The sequence below is a fragment of the Akebia trifoliata genome, chromosome 16, assembly GCF_017979445.1.
Source record: "Akebia trifoliata isolate Shusen 1 chromosome 16, ASM1797944v1, whole genome shotgun sequence".
Classification (NCBI taxonomy): Eukaryota; Viridiplantae; Streptophyta; class Magnoliopsida; order Ranunculales; family Lardizabalaceae; genus Akebia; species Akebia trifoliata.
In genome coordinates this window covers 5035014-5039641 of record NC_141390.1, presented here as the reverse complement: position 1 = coordinate 5039641, position 4628 = coordinate 5035014, and the positions used below count along the sequence as shown (strand labels likewise).

The following is a 4628-nucleotide window of genomic DNA, read 5'->3' as shown; positions in this document are numbered from 1 at the left end:
TTCTTCTATCTAGCCAACCAAAGGACAAGGAAGTCAAAGTTCAATAGTCTAGGTTTTCCCTATCATTCCCGACAGTGAAGAAGGTAACTCTTGTTTCAAAAATAAATTTTTCACTACAATTAGATATAACGTGAATTGTATTTTTTCAAAATATCTTGTTTTTGAGGAATAAAAACTTGTAAACACAAATTGGACATGAGCCTGGTTAAAAAATTCGTATGATGACAATACATATAAAATTTTTTATGAAGGTATTTTTAAAAATGTACAAAAATTGAAATGTGCTATCCCACACCCCCAAACCTAAATTTAGCATTGTCCTCAATGATGAAAGAGTAGGAATTTTGAGTACACCTGAAAATGGATTTCATTACGTCGCAAAAGTTATGGGTACAATCAAAATAAGTGGTCCACACAGGATGTAAAAGCTAAAAGCACACCACATAAAGTTTAAACAACAGAAAGTACGACAACCAAATATACTAAAATAAACAGAACACACCAGCACACACAACATACTTAAAACACACCAGCACACACATCCTACAACTAAACAGGCTACTTGGAATCAGAACTAGGTGCAGCTCTAGTACGAGCACGTGCACGCTTCTCCTCGTTATATGCCAATAACTGACATTGCTGCTTAATGATGATTCGTTGATCATCCTTAATGTTCTGCTGGCCTTGTTGAATTTCTTTGTAACGAGAGTTGACCTTTTTCAAGCCTTTGAAAATTTTAGTAAAAGTCGTGCGGTGGCCTTTTTGAGGGACTTGAGTGAGCCATGTGTTGTTATCAAAATCCAGACTCGGAGTACGAGTCTCCTCCTCTGCAGGCTCATCGAATTCTTCTCTTGCTCTTCCATACCCATGTGGACTATCATGCTCTTGCTCTTGAAGAAATTATGGCTTCCAAAAACCTTGGACACAAGTTTTGAAGGCGTGGCCCCTCAATTTTTTTTTTACGGATGAGGCGACCTTGTGGTGCCAAATCAGTAAGAGAAACGCCTAGACGGTGCTGGAGGAGGCGGCAATTTAGGTGAGGAAGGATTAATGACCGATTTTGGTTGGACAATGCATCAGTGAGAGCTTCCAAAAGAAGTCGAGACATGCAAAACGTGGGTTTTCTTGTTTGAATGGCATGAAGGAAATACACAAATTAGGTCTAAGTGCCAAGGATATTGTTGGCGATCCAACGCCAACAGAGATATTGGTCTTCAAAAAGGCTACTCGACTTAAGGACGCCATCCTCTATACGAATACTAGTAGCCTGAAGGCCTAAACGAGTAAAGTAATAGTCAAAAGTGTAAAGCGGAATGCACATACCTGACTCAACTAAAGGAATCCCAAGAACTACTTCAATATCGGACCCGTAAATGGTAAATTGGATCCCATTAAACGTGACTTTGATGAAAGGAATCGAAGGAGAAGTAGAGACGAAGGAACGGTAAAATATACGAACGGCCTCCTCGTTAAATTAATCATTGCCATCATAAAGGAGGGAGCTCCATCCGCACCTAACAATCTCTTCACTGAACCATGAGCCGGGAACACCTTCGTAGGCATGGGCTATTGTCGTTTCGGGAAAAATTGATTGAGCTCTACGTGCCATCAAAACAATGAGGAGGATAAGAGGAACTTGCTCAAAAGATTTTAGTCTGATCGGCACAAGATGACCACGACGCACCAAGGGCTAGCCGTGGAGCGATGACGTGGTGGTGGAGCACGGTTAAACTTTGGGGGTGCAGTCACTTGGTGATGGTAATTGTCGCGTTGTTTTTTGAAATTTTTAGATTGAATTGGTTGTGGAGTAAAGAAGAAAAAATGGAGGAGAGGGGAGAAAAATGAAAATGGAGACTAGAGTGGTAGAGAAGAAGAGAAAGAGATGGAGAGAGAAAAAATGTGTTAGGGTTTAAAGAGGGTCCAAAATATTCTAGGAAAATAAATTTTCCTTCATGGAAAATATCCTTGGAAAATAAATTTTCCAGGAAAATTTGTAGAAAGAAAATATTTTTTCCTAGGAAATTTTCTTGTAAGTGATAAAATCTTAGATTGTCAAAAAAATCAATTTTTCTTAAAGGAAAATCCTTGGAAAATAAATTTTCCAAGAAAATTTCTAGAAGAAAATAATTTTTTTCGAAAAAATTCTGGCAAGAAAGTTTAAACTTTTTACACTTTTTTAACCCTTACAAAAGTTGGAAACATGGAGTGAAAGAAGGTGAGTGAATGTGGAAGGAATTGAAAGAAGATGGAGAATAAATCCTACGTTGTCACACCGAATATGTACGAAAATCAAGGGTTGCCTCCCGAAGTAGCGCTAAGTTTAATGTCTTCAGCCAGACATGGAACTGAAGCTAATCCTGGTACATAGGATTACTCATAAATGAGTATTTTTCTTGAGAATTTGGAAGACGTTGGAATGATTTTAGTCTTTGGTCATTGACTTGAAAAATATTTCCATTGGTTGGATTGAGAACCTCAATGTTTCCATGATGGTGAATATTGTAGACCACAAAGGGTCCTGTCCAGCGGGACTTCAATTTTCCTAGGAACAGATGAAGGCGAGAATTGTAAAGTAGTACTTTCTGCCCTACTTGGAAGGATTTTCTTTGGATGTGCTTCTCATGCCAGACTTTCGTTCGTTCTTTGTACAGCTTAGCACTGTTGTACGCATCGTTCCATAATTCTTCCAACTCAGTGAGTTGAAGTTTCCTAAGCTCTCCTGCTTTAGCTAGATCAAAATTCAAATGCTTGATTGTCCAATAATCTCGATGCTCTAGTTCGACTGGAAGATGATAAGTTCTACTGAAGATTAACCGATAAGGGGACATTCTTATAGGAGTTTTAAACGCCGTTTTGTAGGCCCACAAGGCATCAGATAATCGTAAAGACCAATCTTTTTTATTCGAATTGATAATTTTTTCAAGAATGGTTTTGATTTCATGATTAGAAATTTCGACCTGCCCACTGGTTTGTGAGTGATATGGGGTAAATACTTTATGAGTGATGGAATATTTGCGCATCAAGCTTTCAAAAACTTGGTTACAGAAATGTTTCCCTCCATCGCTGATGATGGCATGAGGAGTTCCGAATCGGGCAAACATGGTATTTTTGAGAAATTGAACAACTATATGATCATTAGTTCGACAAGCTGTGGCTTCAACCCATTTTGACACGTAGTCGACTACGACTAGAATGTATTGAATCCGTGTGAAATGGGGAAGGGACCTATGAAGTCAATACCCCAAACATCAAAGATTTCGATGATCAAAATTGGTTGTTGGGGCATTTCATTTCTTCGACTGATTTTTCCTAGACGTTGGCATCTATCACAAGATTTAGCAAATAGATGGGCGTCACGAAAGATTGTGGGCCAATAAAAACTACATTGTAAGATTTTGGCTTATGTTTTCTTTCCTCCAAAATGCCCACCACAGGCGTGATTGTGACAGAACTCGAGAATACTGTTTTGCTCTCTTTCCGAAACACATTGACGAATTATCTGGTCTGGACAATATTTAAATAAATACGAATCATCCCAGAAGAATCGTTTGGCTTGGGCAAGGAAGTGCAGGCGATTTTGTTTATTCCAAGAAGTGGGAGTTTGACCTGTCACCAGGTAGTTGACAATGTCAGCATACCAAGGTGTGTTAGAATTAGAAATCGCCATGATTTGCTCGTCAGAAAAAATTTTAGAAATTGGGAGAGAGAGAGAGAGTTTCAACTACTAGCCTAGATAGGTGGTCTACAACCACATTCTCGCATCCCTTCTTATCTTAAATTTTGAGATCAAACTCTTGAAGGAGAAGGATCCATCGTATCATCCTTGCCTTTGCATCCTTCTTGGCAAGAAGGTATTTCAGCACTGCGTGGTTATTGAAGATAACTATTTTGAATTCGATAGCGTAAGAACGAAATTTATCTAAGGCAAAAACTATTGTTAGTAGTTCCTTCTCGGTGGTGGAATAATTGAGTTGGGCATCATTTAGCATCTTGCTGGCATACTGTATGACATGGGGGAGTTTTTCAACTCGTTGCCCCAAGACAACACCTATTGCGTAATCGGATGCATCACATATCACCTCAAATGGGAGATCCCAATTGGGTGGTTGTATAATAGGTGCTGAGATCAACTCAGTTTTTAATCTTTCAAAGGCTGATAAGTAGGTAGCAGAAAACTCGAAAATTGTTTCTTTGGTTAACAAATCACATAAGGGTTTTGAAAATTTCCAAAATCTTTAATGAACCTTCTGTAAAACCCTGCATGCCCTAAGAATGAACGAACTTCTTTCACAATTCTAGGTGGAGGTAGATTTGCGATAAGATCGACTTTAGCTTTATCTACCTCAATTCCTTTGTGAGAAATAATGTGTCCTAAAACTATTCCAGAGGTGACCATGAAGTGATACTTCTCCTAATTTAGCACAAGGTGCTTCTCTCGACATCTTTTAATACTAACTTCAAATAACCCAAGCAGTCGTCAAATCTTGACCCGAACACAAAAAAATCATCAATGAAAACTTCAAGAAAGTCTTCGACCATATCGGAGAAAATACTCAACATACACCTTTAAAAGGTGGCAGGCGCATTGCATAACCCAAAGGGTATGCGTCGGTAGGCGAAGGTCCCAA

The 4628-nt window shown here is 38.8% G+C and overlaps 1 pseudogene; it reads right to left on the bottom strand.

Moving 5' to 3' along the window:
- Positions 1-558: 558 nt before the first annotated feature.
- On the bottom strand, positions 559-4396 carry LOC147382399 (uncharacterized; annotated as a pseudogene).
- Between the last annotated feature and the right edge of the window lie 232 nt (positions 4397-4628).